We start from the raw sequence: 18,781 nt of genomic DNA on the forward strand, positions 1-18,781 counted from the left end.
TTATGACATCGTCAAAGCGAGGAAGGGGGTACACGTCCTTCTTTGCAATTGATTTCAGTACACTGTCTGTAGTCAACACCGAATCGCCACGAACCATCCTTCCTCACCATAATTACCGGCTCTGCCCAAGGAGTAGCCAATTCCTGTACCACTCCCTTTTGTAGCATCTCGTTGGCACGGCCTGTGATGACCTTCCTCTCGCCACACTCTTAATCTGGTTCCACGTAAGATCCACTTAGTAACTGGAACTTTTTTGCAAAAAAGTTCCAGTTATATATTTGGAACCGTGTTCTACATATCCTGAAAATTAAGTGGAACAGTGCACCACATATTTTTGCAACGCAATTATGTGGATCGGTGTTCCAAACAAAAGTATGCGGATCACTGTTCCAAATAAAAGAGTACTTTAAGTTACTGGAACATTGATCCATGTAAAATCATTATGGAATTTATCCGGTGCGCCGTTCCAGGTACCTTCAGACCAGCTGTTTATATAAAACGGTGTTCCTATAGGCACTGGGAAGCTGTCTATGGGACTCCACTTTTCCAATATTTCTGCTTTCCTGTCGGTATACACCGACGTCATATGCCAGGCTGGCGGATGCATTGGTATCAGCAGGAAACCGCAAGCACCATTTTAACACAGCCTTGATATATGACCCGCAGTGATACCAACAATTGGAAAGCAGAAACCACCGCAGCAGTGTGGTCCCTGACAGTTCCCAACAGTTGCCTATCGGAGCACAGTTCCATATAAAAGTTGGTCTGAGGCACCTAGAGCGGCACACAGTCTTTGGCTTCACCCGCAGAATCCTGTTCTGGGTTTCAGCTGCATGTAAAAGAAACAATATACTTGCATTAAAATACGCACGAAACAAACTATTATGACTCATACACTGCTTTTCAACATACTATACAACTTTATTGGGTGTTAGTATTCATACATTTCAGATTTGAATAGCTGTCTATTTTAAATTGCACAGAAAATGACCAACGTACAAGCAATAAATACCATAACGATAACACTCATAACGATAACACTAGGCTCCAAGTGGCATTTTCACATATTCACTTGTACTCAAAAACATGGTTAATAAAGACGGTATTAAGATCAACTGCTTCACAAATAAATAGACGTGTGCGTCTACCGCGGCACTGACACATACATTATACAACAGTGAGCGTCAAATATGCTGTCTTATCAGATAAACCAAAATAATTCAAAGGCGGAATTACTCATTGCGCTTGCCATACTATGTTTACGCATAACTGTTTGGGAAAATGCAGTTTGCCATTAAATTGTAGGGAAAGGCCTAAAAACAAGCCATACACGGTTGTATTATCACAAACCTACAACAGTGCAGTGCAAGAGTTTAGGAAAACAACGCTCGAGCCAAGATTAACGATAAAACATTTTGACACGAGAGGTCACATGCGGCAGTATGCCACAATTAAAACATGATCATTAAAGATAGTAGTTTCCTGACACCAGACGTAAGTGTAACATCAAGCTATTTGTAGGCAAAATAGACTTTATGAGCGTCCTGAAAAGGCCTTTGACTTAAGGGACGTTACTTGACCAAACAATTTTTAGTTGTTTAAAATAATTCATCCCAGGAAATCTCACAAAAGCCAGCGTGAATCTTATATAATTTTGCAAACCAGGTAGCCGGAAGCATGTTACACATATTACAATTTAACAAGTCATCGATTCAAGCGGGATCAAGTCAGACATCCTTAAGAATCAAACAAGCCAGCGTTGAATTCTACAGGGGACCAGTTTTACAAAGCAGACTTGAAAACATTTTTTCCAGCTTCAACGTTTTACCTTAGGTAAAATTCCCAGTTGCGTGCTATAAAAACCCTCCCGTCTTGCTGTCAGTGTAATTGTGACCAAAGCCCTGCTTCTGCCAAGCAAGAAATGCAACTTTGTTCAAAGGAGAAGACTTGTTCAAGCCAAATACGCACATTTTAAATTCTTCTACGGCATGGGTGTCAGCTCACTTACAGTACTAAAATTTATCAATGAAGGCGGAAGCCATCTCCGTAAATAAGCACTGTCACTTTTGCATCACCAGCAGCACTGCCACGAAAAAAAAATCTCATGAGCTACACTTGAATAATAGGACGTTACAATGCGGGGCCATGAACTACATTAACTCCCACTATAGATTCAAAGACAGCCTGCGCATTGTGCCAATGATGAAAAATAAGGCACGACTTCAGTGTTCAGTTGACATGAAACTTGCATGTGCCAGTAACTTAAACCTCTTCATCTGATTTCACCCCCTTCATGCCTTTCATCTGACCTCCTTCATGCCTTTCAAGAGATACTTTAACCTCTACCAATAATTTAAAATCCCAAGTAGAGCTGAACACTTGAAGTATTTCAACAGAGACTCCAACTTAAATGACACCAGGCCACTGTCAAATTTCTCATGCTTTCCAAGAACTCCCTGCAAAAGTCCCAAGAACTCTTCAAAGGCACACAGCCATAAGAACATGATGACACGATGAAAAAGATGACATATACGGCGAAGAGGATGACCACATCCTGAAGTGACAATGCAGGCGGCGAATCCGTGATGTGTTTCTTGCGAGCAATATTGATGGCGCCAGTCCCTTCTCTCAGAATAACCGGGCCTCGAGAAGACTTACTGCTCACCTCATGTACCTTCAAGGAAACAAGATTATTTTGTTACATGGTTGCTTTAAATGAGTGAGTTGCTTAGGCCCTTTTATAACACAGTAATTGATCTAAAATCAGTGATTTCTTGGGTTTTTTCTGGAAGTGCTGCTAAAGGTGAAAGTGCGCTAAACAATATCACCAGAGACAATCAATGAAATTGCCCTGATTCTGGAAAGTATCCCACCTTGCTGCCTCGGTATCCTGAATATAAGGTTTTTTATCCTTGAGAGATTTCGTTTATTAATCAAATAATAATTACTATAATCACCTTTTGGCATTATATTTTACACACCTTCTCTCTGCAAAAAATGTTCTCTGTATTGTATAATGTGCTCCCTAGAATGCTGTAGTGAGGCTGGTTTAATATAACTTAAAGCTAAACGATGTATCTACCGCAAAGAAATAAATGGCCAGTCACTGGAAATCATAAATATCGCACTGTGGCAGAAATTTTTTGTGGAATTAGTTCCACCTAAAATATTTCCCTCTCGATTTGTATTACCTCCATGGTTCGTAGTGGTATGAGGCAGAAGTTGAGTTGACTAATGCTGAACTAGGCTGTTGCTCAATTTTCTTATAAATCGCAACTACAGCACATTTTCTTGCAGACGTCACTTTCTGTGCTCTAAAAAATTCCCTTAAAAAAATACTCCTTATTTAACCCCCTGTCAAAATCCAATGCAAGCATTACTTATGCTACGCCTGTATTTGGGAGTATTATTGGTGCTACGGGCGTATTAAAAGCGGGAAATGTAAATCGTCAGTTGCCACCGTATTGTATCAGCAACCACGTTGGGCGTGTCCGTGGTGCTGGCAAATCACAGCAACAACTCTCAAGGTGTAAAAGCTAAATATTTACAAAACTAAAATACAAAATAGTGTTTTTTTTTGCCACTGTTGGAGCATCCGTAATAGGCAGAATGTGAACACAATGGCCAATATTGGCGTTCACGATAACTTATTAACAGTGAGATTTTATTAGGACGAACAGACCCAGAAATTGAGTCTCGCAAAAACAAAATGCCAGCTTACCCAACCAAAATTAAGACCCGGGTGTTTCTGCCAGGGCCGTCTCAAAGTGCACTTCCAGGAAAGTTTCGCTGACGTGTTCAGAAAAGCTCGTACTGTCACCTTGAGCTACAGGCCAAGCTGTCGCTGAAAAGAAGTTTTAAACCATTAGTTATAAAGAAACTACCTAAAAACTCGCCACGAAAGACCCAAAAATGGCAGTGCGTACTTACTTGTAGAATGCAATGATTTCGTCCCGTGCAAGAGCTCTAATGTGTTGCCTTCTGATGATACACTTCCAAGAAGGGGTCCAAATACAATTAAAATGGCCTTATGCATTCCTTGTACCGCTGTTTTAGGTCTATCTTCGCCCTATTGCCTAGAAAATAAACAGTACAAAAATATCAGAGAATAAATTTATGCCTTGCTTTACCCAGGGAGCACGAGAATATATTGAACAATGTCTGATTCGTTCCACGAAAGTAGAATGTCTTTTTTACAGCGGAAGCCCTGATAATCTTTTCTTGCTAAACAATTTGACATATGAAAATATTTGAACATACTTTAAGCTCACCTGTCCTTGGTCTATGCGAACTGGTAAATATCTGCACAATATGCACGACTCAAAAAGTACTCTTTTGTGGCTTATGAGCTCCACAGGGCATTCATAATCCGCCACACTCTCCCCGACGACCCATCAGCATGCCAAAGATGTCTTCAGCCAGTGAATGCGACAACCATGATTTCGCAGGAGAATGTAAAGAAAGGAAATAATTTGTTTTCATTTTTTTTGCAGAGGAACAAACACATTTGTCACAACCTATCAGTGGAGGGCCAAATGTCTCCACAGTCAGACATATACTCTTTCTGAACATACTCTTTCTGAACAGGTCATACAGTATGAATACAGAATGTAGCAATCTGCTTTTGCAGTACAATTTCTACGTTCAAAGAACAGAAATGGATTAATGTTTGGTGCACATCATGATGCAACAACTTTGCACCCGAGCGTTTTGAAAATTATTCCAACTCTCGAGCTTCCACTGACATTGATAGGATAAAATGGCAGGAATGGATTATTTTTAAACTTACTTTGTGACGTTAAAACTTCTAATAGTCCACACGTGAGTTTTATGGGTAATTATTCTGAGGTCTCAGGTTACCACTGACATTGACAGCATAGAAACGGCACCACACTTTCTGCGTGTTTCCACCTGCCTTCCCCTCCACAAAAGGAACGTTTTGTTACTACGCTACTGCTCAGACAACCACTTCCTTGCATTTCACTACACGTCAGGGAGCCAACTAACGTTGACTAGTGTAAATAGATCATCTGAATTCATCGAAGGCATTGGAAGAAACAAGGAACAACTACACACACAGCACACATAAAAAGCAGTGCTGCCGCCAACGCCTTGAACGCACATCAACATTAGGCGGAATAGCGTGATTAGCACAGTAAATTTATGGCTCTCAGAAGACCAACACAACGCAATTAACACGAAAGTTTGAAAATGCCGATAAGTCTAAAGACAGGCGCTACAAGTTGTTCAGTGCGTGCGCGCGAGACAATAGCGAGCGACTAACCCGAGATTTAGTACCGCTGACTGGAACAGCAACCGTCAATATACAAATAAGCAACACCACACCGTAAGGGGACATGCAGACTCGAGAAATGCGCGCAGCAGCAACTTTCTAAATAGCACTATCCAACGTACGCAGTCAGAAATGTCAAGCCGACTCGGACCCACAAACACGCAGCAAACGTTTCTTGAACACGAACAACAGGCATGGGAGCGGCATGTTTATCGGACTCAGTGATGAACAAGTCAATGAGCAACAACCGTTACCAGAACATAAATAAGCAGCACTGACCTTTTTTGAGCCTCCTGGCAAAACTACATTTTGTCGAACAGTAAATACAGCCCGAGGATATGAAGAAATCCGCAGTTTCACGCCACAACCAAACTGCCATAACGGTTTCCGCCACTGTGATTGCAATGCCTCTAGTACATCAGGCGCATAACGCGAGCAATCGAGAAAACTGCTGTAGAACGCCACTTGTGGCGCTGCATGCAGAAGAACGTAAAACTAGCGCAGTGAACGCTGAGAGATAGGGGCGCTGCTGTCGTTTAAATGGTTGACGTCCTGTTTTTCACTCATCGTCGTTGTACCCGTTGCCTTCCCACTATACCATGCATCAACGCAAACGGCGTGACCTTGCGGCTGCCTACGCATGTGCACGGCATGCCGCACTGAAGTGGCGGTCGTTTCGTAATGGTTTCGGCCAACGTTTCCTTCCTCCGTGGTTTGGGCGATGCACGCCGTGGCCAGTGACCAGTCCGCGGAAGAGATCACAAACTCGGCACCCTTGATCGCTTTTATTTGCTTAGGAAAATGGGAGTAGGCCTCTAAGCGGACGTCTATGCGGCTCTGAGGCTGGAACAAAGAGCTCAGATATTAGCCAATTTAACACGTTAGTCGGGCTAAAATTTTTTCTCCCCGCGGGCCGTGAGTGCGTGCGGTATGTGTGCATAAACTTTGATGACAGCATTACTTCGTTGTTTGCAGTGAAAACAAAACGACGCTTCTTTATTGACTGCGTTCTCCTGACAACAAGCCTTTCCAATACCAATAATATATACTGCGACGCTCTTTGTACCCACGTTATAGAAAACTACTTCCGTATAGTGAATTCAGTGTGACATAGCTAATTAGCGAGTAATAATACATCTGCCCGTTTTCCAGCAGTTTTTCTTCATGAACACCAATAGTGCAGGAAAACAGCAACGGGGGGACCAGCAGGAGACGGCAGGTCATTCGGTGAACTTGAATTACTTAGGCAAGTAACAACATTAGGGTAACACTGCGGATTTCCCGATACTGCAATGAATAATTTGAAATAAGAATGCCATTTAAGTATAAATATATAGAATGTAAGGCAGATGCCGCAGGGTAGATTTAGTTCTCCAGGTTTTGAGTCGTTCTCTTTCTGCAAAGAGGCTTTCGTTTTTGCTTGTGAAAATTAACAGTCGAGACGAGACAAAATACAAAAACGAACTTCTAAGCATATAACTGCATGCGTAGCATGATGTGTGCGGTGTAATGGTAACCGCAGTCGGTTACCATTATGTATGCACCCCATCACAACATAAGTAACGTGGACTAAGTACCATTGAGCACGTACTACACCACAGCGATATGATGACTGAGCGTTGAACAAAAACTGCTGTTTCTGCGAAGCTTTGTAGACCAGATGCATAACATGTAATAGCCTCAACAAGTATTTCGTTATGAAGGTGCTCACAAAAGCACCACGAATTCTTCAGCGCTATAGCAGCTATGGCTTTGCCCGAACGGCAGACGGGGAAAGGGAAGACGTTTAGTCCTTCTCAAATTGAAGTCACTGGTGATTTTGTACTTGACGCCTCAAATTAGAAAGATACGATGTTCACGAAAGCGGTTTGGGTGCCGCAGAACTCCTGGAAATGGGTTCCTGCAATTTCTTCTTTTGCCTAGGATATCCTCCTCTCGACATTTTTAATGCTTTGTATGGCGTTGACAAAAAAGTGGGATTTCGTTTTCTGTCAAAGAACATCACTAAAACTACAGCTTAGCCGTATTATGAAAGTTAACTGCTGCAAGGCAGCTTCATAGATGTCGGCGAAGTTCATTAAATTTTATGTGCGGTGTGCGTGTGTGTATAAAACGCGCACGTGCATCTTGGGTCAAGAAGCACCTAATGTATATGCGGGTCATTGTTCCAGTTGATGCATCAAAGAGTGCATACTTCACTGCCATGCACGAGTTATGTGGAACAAGACACGAGCAAAAAATATACAAAAGCACTCTCCCCAACCGTTTACTGGGACATAAGTGGAACAGTAACCGGAACCGCCGACACCGCATGACCCCATTTCTTCGGTTCCAGATAAAAACCACGAACATAAAGAAAACAAGCTGACGGTTCCAGATAAGACCCACCTATATGCTTCGTTCCAGTTATTCTTTCGTTTGGATCCACATAAAATATATGGATCACCCTTTCTAACTGGAACTTATATGGAACCAGATTAAGAGTGAGTAGAAATCCGATATGGTTTTTGCCGCAGAGGGCTGCGCCGGTTACTACGCTGTCGCACTTGCGAGAAGGGGGGATTTTGGTCTTGGTTCCGGGTCTGGTGGAAACGTCAAACACTGTCGCATGTCTTGAAATGACATGGGTTAACGCCGCCCTCTTGGCAGAAGAAAGACCTTTGTTTATCAGCTTCAAAAGCTGTTCGCCACGCGTAGCGCAGTTACCCTTCGAATCGCAAGTTTCGTCACTCACTGCTGCCAGGGATGCTCTCGTATGCTTTTCAAACAGCTCAAGCTGCATTCGTAGCGGCAGAACGGTACTAGCTGCTGAGAAGTTGACTGCGCCTAATTAACTGCGCCCACCGGGTACGGAACTCAAACAATGCCGCAACAGAAAATCCTTCTTGACGCAGTTTGGCATAATGTGCTCAATCATTTCACAAAAGGAAGGCTCCACAGCACCGCACACCATGACAGGTACAAAGGATGGTGATCGAGGAGGTAGAACCATGTCACCCGAAACAACCAAAGAATGTTCGCCCGAACGTGAATATCGTTTGGCAAGTGCAGAGTAAAGAACACTGCTTACCGAGAGCTCGCCAGTCGCAAAATCTACCTTAGCTCCACATTCTTGCAGGAAGTCCGTGCCGAGAATAACTTCGTGTGTAGGCTTCTGAAGTACCGCAAATTCTGCATTGAAGCTTTTGCTCCCTAAAGACACATCCACCGTAAAAGTACCAAGGGGGCACAATGGTTAACCACATACACCTCGAACTGTGGCACCGCGATCCCAGCTGAAATTACTTCAGTCCAAAAGTTGTCTTTAAAGGCCTTACTCATATCAGAACTTGTTGCCCAAGTGTAAACCAAAGCCACCACTGGAACGCCATCAATTAAAACTTTAATCTTATTTTCGACCATATGATAGGGCAGAGGTATATTTCCTAAAAGCTGTCCGCCGACCCCAACTCCATCGGCCACGCCGGCTAGTTTTTCGGTGGTGGTGACTTTGGACGGAGTCGAGGCGATGGAGACTGGCACTGACGTAGATGTGATGGAGCCAAACTTCTTTCCGAAGTGGGGGAACCATTGAGTGGACCGCTGGGCTCTTTGTTACGTGTTGACAACCTGTGTGGAGTCCGTCAATTCTAGGGTTGAGGTTATTGGGGAGAGGAAAGATTAACGTGGGATCGTCGTTCCGCCCCTGGCGACGACTGCGAAAAAACCGCGATATATGGCCGACTACTCGACATCGATAGCAGGTGGGGGGCTCTCAACGACAATACTGTTGTCCATGCGAGAATATCCTTCTGGGAAAACTCGGGCGATGGTACTCTTCCGGGTAGAAGGCGCCCTGTGGACTGTGAAAATCACGATGAAAATCTTCCCGTAGCTGGTTGTATGGCGGCACAGCGTACCCACCCCTTCGCTGGTAGTCGTCCAAGTCGGCAACGTTGACCGACGGCTGCGAGGAGTCAAAACGTGTCTTTGGTTAGCAGCAAGTAGGTTACGCATTTTACAGGGAGCTTCCGTGGCGAGAGGATGTCCAGCAAGGAGCGACGTCGCTATGCCGAAGGAGCTCCTCACGAACAATTTGTTGGATAATCACCGAGAGGTCGAAAGAGGAGCTGACGTCCACGCTGGCCACCGTTGTGATGTTGGCCAGTCAGCCAAACTTGGGCCTAGTCTCACGCGTCTTCAAAACTTAAAACGTACGGCAGTGGCGAATTACATCGGTGACCCTATTCAAGTTGTCCTTACCAATAAAGAAATTATATACGTCTTCTGCGATCCTCTTGAGGACGTGCCCAACTCTGCATCTTCTGGTATGCTGGCGTTGACAATCCGGCCTAGCTCTAGGATTTTCTCAATGGAAGTTGTGCTTGTTTCCCCGGACACTTGCACTCTCTAAGGAAGCGTCGGCTCGGCCCTCTTCTTCTTCCATATGGAGTCACCAAATACCTTTCGAATTTCTTCAGCAAACCGGTCCCATGTAGCCAACGCTGCCTCAGGGTTTTCAAATCACGTCATCCCTGTCTCGTCCAAGTAGAATTAGACGTTCGCGCGTCGTGCCACAGCTTCGCAGCGGTTATATTTATTCACCCTTTCATAATGAGTGAGCCATGCATCCACGTCTTCTCCGGCCTTGCCTGAAAATGTCCGCGGTTCCCAATGGGGCTGCCAGCTGCCCGTCAGTGGTGTCTGGGAACTGCCTTCAGGCAGAGCCATCGTTTCTTGAATGGGTGGGAGGCCAGCAACGTGACGGTTTCGGCCGAGATCCACGGACTTTGTTGTCGAAGGCATCGTACCTCGCACCTCCCACCAAAACGGTAACCACGATGTTTAGACGTTTTAGGGTGAACTGAGGGCTTATTAATAAAGCCTGGGTAAGAACCGGGCGTGAGCGTAGTGTCCGAGCGGTGAATACCCAAAAAGCTCCTCTTTCTCTTTTGCCTCGCAACGCTGTTTCCGCCCGTGGGATTTGCCTGTGACAAGTCCAAGCCATCTACCACTTGTGCAGCATTACAATATATATATATATATATATATATATATATATGTAGCGAATCAGAATAGGAAATGAGGGGCTCGTTGAAAATAACAAAGATTGTTATTTTCAACGAGCCCCTCATTTCCTATTCTGATTCGCTACATGCATAGCGAGGGCCTCTGTTCTGGCAGTCTTGTTGCCAAAGGGAGCTTAAGAGGGTTCAAAGCTGGTCGACCACTCTGGACATGTCGTAGACACTCGAGTCACGACCCGGGGGTTAAAAAGAAGGTCCCCTTCACCCCGATTAGTCCGAATGGCGCTGGCTACCACCCCCAAGCACAGGAAACAAACATACCTAACATAAATACCCCAGAAAGTGAATGGGAAAATCGCCCCGCCGGTAGCGTAGTGGTTATCGCACCAGACCGGTATTCTGGAGGTCGTGGGTTCGGATCCCACCTGGCGGGCATTTTTTCTTCACTTTCTTTCTTTCTTTCCAAATTCTTAATCTGTTTCAATGATCTACCACATCCTCCCCTTTGCTTTCCGAGGTTTTCTCGACTGCCAACCCTTATTTCTGTGTTATATATATATATATATATATATATATATATATATATATATATATATATATATATATATATATATATATATATATATATATATATATATATAAACAGAAAGAAATGCCGGAAACGTCAGATGAAATGTAACGTCACTAACGGTAAAAAAAAATAGTCTAACCATTTCCCTATGCCTTCTTTGGCGTTGTAGACTGCCGGCATTCCTTTCTGTATTTCCTAACGAGTCCCTCATTTCCAAATCCGTTTATCATGCGAAAGCTTAGCGAGGGCCTCGGTTCTGGCAGCCTTCATGCCAAGGTAGCATAAGAGGGTTCCCCGCCAGTTACCGCTTATGACAGGCTGTAGACGTTCGCGTCACGCCCCGGGGTTGAAAAGAAGGTCCCCTTCACCCCGTGTAGTCTGAGTGACGCTGGCTGCCACTCTCAAGCGTCAGACACAGTTGTAGTAAATATAAGTACCCCAGAAAGTGAAGGAGAACACAGTCGCCCAGATAGCCGAATGGGTGAGGCATTCGAGATCTAATCAAAAGGCGTGGGTTCGGTCCCCACTCTGGGCGCGTGTTTTTTTTTGTTTCTTTCTCATGTAATATTATAATAAAAATAATGTAACGTCAGAAACGGTAAAAAAATTCTAAGCATTCCCCTATGCCTTCTTTGGCGTTGTAGACTGCCGGCATTTCTTTCTGTATTTCCTAACGAGACCCTCATTTCCAAATCCATTTATCGTGCGAACGCTTAGCGAGGGCCTCGGTTCTGACAGCGTTGATGCCAAGGTAGCATAAGAGGGTTCCCCGCCAGTTACCCGCTTGAGACAGGCTGTAGACGTTCGCGTCACGCCCCGGGGGTTAAAAAGAAGGTCCCCTTCACCCCGTGTAGTCTGAGTGACACTGGCTACCACCCTCAAACGTCAGATACAGTTGTAGTTAATATAAATACCCCGAAAGTGAAGAACACAGTCGCCTAGACAGCCGATTTGGTAAGGCATTCGAGATCTAATCGGAAGGCATGGGTTCCGTCCCCACTCTGGGCGCGCGTTTTTTTCTTTCTTTCTCATGTAATATTAATATTAAAAGGTAATGTAAGGTCACTAACGGCAAAAAATAGTCTAACCATTCCCCTATGCCTTCTTTGGCGTTGTAGACTGCCGGCGTTTCTTTCTATATTTGCTAACGAGCGCATCATATATATATATATATATATATATATATATATATATATATATATATATATATATATATATATATATATATATATAAACCAGGAGTGTTGATAGATAGCCTGATGTTTGTTTTATATTTATATGCTGTTATTTTTGTATTTATATTTCGGGGAAAAATACTACCGCATGCCTGCGATAACTTTTTTGGTGACGGGGAGGTAATTTTACAAATTCGCATTCATATTTGAACAAGTTTGAAACCTAGATGACGGCAAAGTTGTGTTGATAACTTAACGCATTACTTCTCTATGCGTCAAAAACGTCAACAGCATAAATGCACACGGTCAGAATTTCCTCATGTAGTCTACACAGGATGTCTGAGAGAAAAACGGCGTTCAACAAATTACTAGTTCAACGTTCAGCAGGTAATTTGTCCTGTATGCGAGATTCCTAATAGCTCTGCCCTGCAGGCTGTTGATCCTAAGAGAACCAGCTGCTCGTTCCAAAAAAATAGCAGTTGGCAGTTTAGGTCACCGGACTCCGTTCTCGTCGGAAATCGCTTACCCCCGTATGGGGCCGCTCGCTCATGTATAAAAACAAGGACTCAGCCACAGAAACTCTATCCTATCACCAGCGTGTATCGCGAAGAGCCTTCCTCGGGTAAGCACGATTCCATAACAAAGTTAGAATTGCATATTCGATCATTCTTGCAAAAAGACTTCAAGAAATTATGATTGTGGGGAATTGAGCAGTTTTGGTTTAGAATAAACCAGCGTTCAGGTCTTCTAATGATTTTTTATGGTGTCGAATCTATTTCATTTTTTGCCTATCAATGGCGCTTCAAAATGTGGTATTCCGACTTCGGCGCACTGTTATTCGATACTATAGGCTCCGTCTGTTGGGCTGTCATCGTCACAATATTTATAGGTAGATGTAATTCTTCGAGTAAAAGAGCTAACTTCTCTTGTGAAAATGTTTATTCAAGAGTTACTGAAGCCTATATTGGCGTCGCTTCACGCGTCTTCACACTGTTGTGGTAGCTTTAACATAACTATTCACACTGTAAACTATAGCATAAAAAAGGAAGTTTTTATTTAGAGGCTCCGATAATATTGGGCCGAAAGATAATGTTCCAGTGTGTTCTATATGTGTTGTTCCTATTGTAATACGTTACACCTGTCATGGTTTCAAATCTGATTAACGTATTGTAAATTTATTTATTTTGGTGGTTGGCGCTCAACAGTACCGTATTGGAAAGCTGTCTTACTGCAAGTGAACGCGCTACAATTTGCTGATTGTACCAGTATTTGTGCGACTTATTTTTACCATTCCTTATGGGGTACTTTGCTGCCCAATAAAAGTGCAATCCGGCTTTTGAAAAAAGAGCTTGCGGAGTGCTAGAATGTCCCTTCAAACGGAGTTTTCGGCATTCAGTTATAGGTGTGCAAAACATAAACAATGGCTTCAAGTTCAACTTCCCTTCATAAGGACAAGGCTAGGAATCTCAATGACCACATGATATCGGAATCTCCCTCACGAATATCTGTAGGACAAGTAATAACTTGAAAACACTCAGTTCTTACGTTTCGGTGTCGAGATTTAGTTCGACACTTTTTGGTGAATTTGAAGGAAACATAAAGAACTTCAGCCGCAATGACAGTGAGCACTCCACCTGGTACATATCAATTCCATTGTTTTCGCGACATATCTAAGACATAAATAAAAGAAGGCCTGCTGGTGCAGATGAAGCTGCAGATTTTGCAGAGTTGCGCAGCACGACGTAGTTTGTAGTGTTTCTTTTTTAGCTAGCGCAAGGGAAAGGGATCAGCTTCTGCATTTTGAGCTGAACTGCCTTTCCAAAGTTTTCACGCTCGGGAAAGCCTTCACAGTGACTTACGTCTGAAATTATCTTTAATAAAAACGTCGGCTGGGCTGCCCAAAGAGCGAGCCTACGTCAGAACTATAATTAAATACTATGCAGTGATGTGGACGTAATAGTAGAAATTAGTAGAAACATTAAAATTAGGATATATTAGTAGGGCTTAAGAAGAAGAATTGGACGTTGGCAGGGAATGCAATGCGAACGCAAGACAACCGTCGGTCATTAAGAGTAACAGAGTGGATCCCTACAGAAGGCAAGCGTGGCAGAGGGCGGGAGAAAGTTAGATGGGCAGATGAGATCAAGAAGTTTCCGGGGATAAATTGGTCGCAGTTGGCGCAAGACCTTGATAATTGGAGATTATAGAGAAAGGCCTTTGCATGCACTGGGCCCAGATTGGCTTGTGATGCTGATGGTGATTTGATGACTGATGTTTAAGATCATGAATGAACGACGCCCAACTAGTGATTACGATTGTTTTCATGTTCTTGGGTGTGTTTCTTTTATTTTCGAGTCCAATGTTTTGTGTTGTAATTATAAATTTCTAATGGAAGACTCGCCTTATTTGTAGTGCTGCAAATTGTGTGGCAACGCAAAAAACTGAAAGTAAATAGACAGCGCTGTAGTTCGTAGCACGAGCATAGAGTACTCACCATGCAGCTCCTATCTCTTCCTCTTGGCCGTCCTCTTGTGTGTTCCATAAACCGCACGCGCCTGTGCAGGTGGCAGGTAGCAAACCGAGTTTTATACCTGGTTAACCTCCCAGACCTTCCGTACTGTCTTCTCCCTCTCCTGCATCCGATAAAATTGCGTTTGCGGTGTTAGACCACTGAAACACGTTTTCCGGAAATGTTTTTACTGTGAAATGGTATTACTTGAAAGCCTTTTGGGTAAACGTGCAGTTCAACGCATACACTTGCAGGAAATATTTTGGCTATTGCCAGATTTGAATGGCCTAGGCTGCTAGCGGCCGTTATCTTTCAAGAGCCGCGTGAAAATTCCGTTGTATCTTCTTTTACGGCTAACTTGAATGATAGCAGGAGAAAACATTTACTTTATTCTGTCATCTCTTATCGCTGTCCCAGGTTCTATCACAGAAAAAAGCTCAGCTTTTCCGTCTTGAAGCTCTTCCCACTGAATCTGAAAGCATAGCTGTCCCCAAAAAGCGTAAAGTAGGGCATACCAAAAATGATGGGATGATTATGCTGTGTAGCGCTTCTCTAGAAACTGTTTAGAGATTTTTTAGGTCCAAGTATGGAGCAAGCATTTTATTCAAGGTGTTTCTCATTTTCGTTTTTTGCACATAGCATTTTTTTGCAGATATCCAAGCAATGGCGAAATATGCAGGAGCAGTAATCACCATTCTAGCATTTGGTAAGGGCATCAGGCTTTTTAAAACATTTCGTAGCCAGTTTACAGGCGTCATGCCGGTGTGCTGGCTTTTTTAATGTTTCCTTTTCGGTAGCGATTTCGAAGTGTAAATAATTTATAGAAAAATAATTTGTCAGAGTATTTGGCCAGTAGCGAGCACACACGTAGCCAGTTTATTCTGCGCATGCACATCAATTTGCGGCGGAAGATTTTTCAGCGTGCACGGACCGCGGTATTTTCCTTTTCCGCAGCGATATCAAGGTCTGCTTAGGATGCTTCAAGCGAGCTTTGTTAGCAGCTGAGCCATGTCTGCTGAAGCGTCAACATGTAACTCTGGCTGATAAAAACGAAAGTTAGAAATTTATTCGTAAGTGAACACGAGCTGGTCTAGTTAAACAAAGATAATCTCCTCATGAAAAGTACAAAAGAAAATACCGAACGTGTGATTTCCAGAGCAAGCACTTGAACAGTTCCTAGTGAGCTTAATGTCGGTTAAAGTATGCCTTATACTGTTGCTAGAGGAACGCATTTGGAAGTGGCCGATAATGAAAACGGTGGCTTCAGGATTTTAAAACACAAAACACAATTCTAAAGCTTATGCGTAGAACTTTGTTCTTGTTGCCACCGAACTGACTTGTGTACTCACGCTTGAAAAGAAAGCACTGCATTTTGCAGAAAACTACTACGTATTGAACATTGATAATGGTGCCTTTGTTTCATGAGATCGTAGACTTCGGCTGGATTCTGCCTAAATTGCGTCATTACCTTGACCTCAGTAAGAACGTCAGCACTTCTTTTTCTCTGCGTAAACTTGAATCACCCTTGAAAGAGGCCATGTTCATGAAATGACAGAGACATTCCAATGACAAGTCTAGCCATTAATTTCTCACCCATCAGGAGGCCGCTTGTTTAGAGATGCGGCCAAGTGACAAGGCTATCTCTGGCCTCAACTGAAACCAAAGTAACTTGCCTCGACTTAAGCCCGATAACAAGTTGACCTTACAGGTGACGCCAGCTCAAAAGGGTTTACATGTAGAGTTTACATGTAGATTGGTTTACCTCCTCAGTAATGATTCCAGCCCCGCGTCCTAATGATCTTCTGTCGAAACTAGACTCTATCTTTATATCAAGAACATGTATCAGTGGCCTGTCTTAATTTCCACTAAATTGGTAACTAACGTTCTGGCGTGTACATCCACAATCCCGCACAAAGGTCAGCCACTTATTATGAGCTTCGTAGCACAGCTATGGCAAGAACTTCAGTTTTGCTGAGAATTTCAGCGGGAGAGCATGAGTGAGACTGAGAACGCATAAGGAGCAGCCTAAAAGGGAAAGCAAAATGTAGTCAAACTAAAACATAGAGCTTTCGTGTGAACACACAGTCGCGCGAGGAGTTTGCGAATGTTTAATGGTCCCGGGCCTCACATTTGCAAATCTAATACTCTACATACCCGCCGCGGTGGCTCAGTATCTAAGGCGTTGCGCTGCTGAGCATGAGGTCGCGGGTTCGATTCCCGGCCGTGGCAGCCGCTTTTCTGATGGAGGCGAAAAGCAAAAACGCCCGTGTGTACGAGATTTCGGCGCACGTGAAAGATCCCCAGGTGGTCGAAATTAATCCGGAGCCCTCCACTACGGCGCGCCTCATCACTTGCGTTGCGTCGGCGCGTTAAACCCTACAATCAATCACATCAATCAGTGAAATACTGTACATAAAATCAGACGCACTCGACGCGGCGGCTAAGTTGCTCTGGCGTTGTGTTGCTGACCACGAGGACGTTGATTCCCGGCCGTGGCGGCTACTTTTCTGATGGAGGCGAATAGCAAAACAGCGCGTGTGTGCGAAATTTTGGCGCACGTTAAAGATCCTCAGGCAGCCAATATTAATTCGGAACCCCCAACTACGGCACGCCGTATCACCTGCTTTGCGTCCTCGCGTTAAACCATGGACTCACTCAATGAAACTCAGGCTTTTGGAGCGGGAAGTAAACAACTACGGGATAAATGGAAAGAGGAGGTCCTCGCCGATTGAAGACTCAGATTCTCAGGGTAAGATGTTCGGTGAGTGAAAATTGGGTGTTAAGAACAGTCGTTTTACGTTAACGCAAAACTAAAGTGCCTAGATACATCAACATGACATGCCTGTACTCGCAGTGGCCAAGGACTAGCAGGTTAAAGATGAAATTATAAAGATATCTGAAGAAGCTTACAGGGGCAAGCTAGCCAGAAAAGAGGCAAAGCACACAGTGAGGAATATATGCAGGTAAAAATGGAATAGAAAACGTGGCAGGAGACACACAGTGCAGGGACATATATTGTCTTAAAGAAAAATGCCTTTTCAATCCCTGAGCAGCCCTATGCTCTTTGATATTCTGTAAAGTCTGTGCAAAATTAAAAACAAAGGAGCAAGTGTCCGAACAAGATAGTTTGTAGACGATAGAGCGACCGTGGAAGTTACTAGTCAGCTCCAAGCTTAAAAAAGGGAAAGAACGAAAACCAGCAAAAAAACTTCCAGGGTCTCAATTGGAGGTGTTAAAACCTTAAGTTTATAACGAAATTTTTTGGGTGACAAAAAAGCGCCGCATATTTTTACATTTGCAACACATTTATTAACGCGTGGCCTTGTTGAACTCTCGTTTCATTTCAGTGGTGACTCTGCTTGCTGTATTTGGAGGAGTCGCCCTGGCGGATCCCATGAGCGGTTCAAGAGACGACTTTGACCCTAATGAAATCCGGAGACTCAAGGGGAAGGCTATTATGAAATAAATATTACAGCACAAAACGGCCTTTATTACACTTGACCTCAGTGTTATTCCCAACATGTACCAGAAGCGAGTTATGTTAAGCAACAACATGGCTAAAACTCCTTACTTTATTCTGCAGGCACCAGCGTTGTCGCAGCAGCAGCAGTAAGAGAACCCTGTGAGGCCACTAAACAGGTGTGCAACCTTGCGGAGACACCCTCAATTGCTGCCCTTGAGCTCCAAACGCCATGCAGTGAATACTCAGTACACTAGAAATTACTGTGTGCACTTAGGTCACACCTGCACCGGCCATGCTAATGTACTGCAAGACCAGCGTGAAACCTCTGCTCAGGTCCACGAAGCACTGCATCAACATGTTTTGTACCCAGCTATCGCAGGAGCAAAACTAAGATGTTCAATTACTAAGAGTGCCGGGTACCTCAGGGCACCCAGGTAATGTGGTCGCCAATAACATGGTGTGCGGGGCTTGTAATTTATACCGCCTACAGGAGGCGGCCCCCCCTTTCCAGAGACCTCAGAAGAGCTCTAGTAACGGCAAATCGACGGTCGGTCGCACTTCACAAGCACACCACTCCTTGACGAACTTCTCCCTGCATTGTTGCTCTTATGCGCTGAAGCTGTAATTAATAAGGTGGGGACAGACTGTGCACTTACTCCGGACGTTGTAGGCAACCTTGAGCAACGAAGCATTATTGCATCGACTTCCCTGAAACCACCCCGTCCTACCCCCTCTCCCCCCTAACCGAAGTCATTTTTACGTTC

At 43.9% G+C, this 18,781-nt stretch overlaps 2 long non-coding RNA genes across 2 annotated transcripts; one reads left to right on the forward strand and one right to left on the reverse strand.

The window, feature by feature from the left end:
* Positions 1 to 624: 624 nt before the first annotated feature.
* Positions 625 to 5,696, reverse strand: LOC144172805 (uncharacterized). The gene is made up of 4 exons (XR_013323107.1): positions 5,573 to 5,696; positions 3,931 to 4,076; positions 3,722 to 3,844; positions 625 to 2,674 (listed from the first exon to the last, which is right to left on the reverse strand). It is a non-coding gene; the product is annotated as an uncharacterized LOC144172805 (long non-coding RNA).
* Positions 5,697 to 12,581: 6,885 nt separating this feature from the next.
* On the forward strand, positions 12,582 to 18,036 carry LOC144172758 (uncharacterized). Its single transcript, XR_013323094.1, has 3 exons — positions 12,582 to 12,667; positions 15,194 to 15,260; positions 17,902 to 18,036. It is a non-coding gene; the product is annotated as an uncharacterized LOC144172758 (long non-coding RNA).
* The last annotated feature ends 745 nt before the right edge of the window (positions 18,037 to 18,781 follow it).

Source organism: Haemaphysalis longicornis, unplaced genomic scaffold (assembly GCF_048455015.1).
Source record: "Haemaphysalis longicornis isolate Haplotype H1 unplaced genomic scaffold, Haemaphysalis longicornis Haplotype H1 scaffold_26, whole genome shotgun sequence".
NCBI lineage: Eukaryota > Metazoa > Arthropoda > Arachnida > Ixodida > Ixodidae > Haemaphysalis > Haemaphysalis longicornis.